This window comes from Cebus imitator, unplaced genomic scaffold (assembly GCF_001604975.1).
Source record: "Cebus imitator isolate Cc_AM_T3 unplaced genomic scaffold, Cebus_imitator-1.0 Scaffold305, whole genome shotgun sequence".
Taxonomy (NCBI): domain Eukaryota; kingdom Metazoa; phylum Chordata; class Mammalia; order Primates; family Cebidae; genus Cebus; species Cebus imitator.
In genome coordinates this window covers 339,462-340,161 of record NW_016107620.1, presented here as the reverse complement: position 1 = coordinate 340,161, position 700 = coordinate 339,462, and positions in this window count along the sequence as shown.

Genomic DNA, 700 nt, shown 5'->3' with positions numbered 1-700 from the left:
TTTCATCTCTGGGATAAATCTGACTTGGTCATTTGAATGATTTTTAATGTATTGCTGAATTGGTTTGCTAGTAATTTGTTGAGGATTTTTGTGTCAATATTCATCAGAGATATTGGCCTGTAAGCTGTCTGTTGTTTTGATATGTCTTTGCCTGATTTTGGTATCTGTGTAGCACAGTCTTCAGAGAATGACGTTGGAAGTATTCCCTTTTCCTCTATTTTTTTACGATAATTTGAGTAGGATTGCTATTCTTTAAATGTTTGTTAAATCAGCAGTAAAGCCATTGGACTTTTATTTACTGGAAGCCATTTTATTATGGTTTCAGTCTTGTTACTTGTTGCCGGATTTGGATCTTCACTGTTCAAGCTTAGTAGGTCATATGTGTCTAGGAATTTATCTATTTTCCTCTAGATGTTCCAACTTTTTACCATACAGTTCTCATAGTAGCCATAATGGTCCTTTAATTTCAGTTGCAATGCCTATTTATTACATCTCTAATTTTCTTTATTTGAGTCTTCTCTTGTTTATCTTACTCTGGCTAAAGATTTGTCAATTTTATTTATCTATTCAAAGACCAACGTTTCATTTTATTGATCTTTTGTATTATTTTCTTTATGTTGAATTTACTTATTTTTGTTCCTATTTTTATTGTTACTTTTCTTTTCCTAAATTTAGTTTTGGTTTCCTTTCTGTTTCCCAG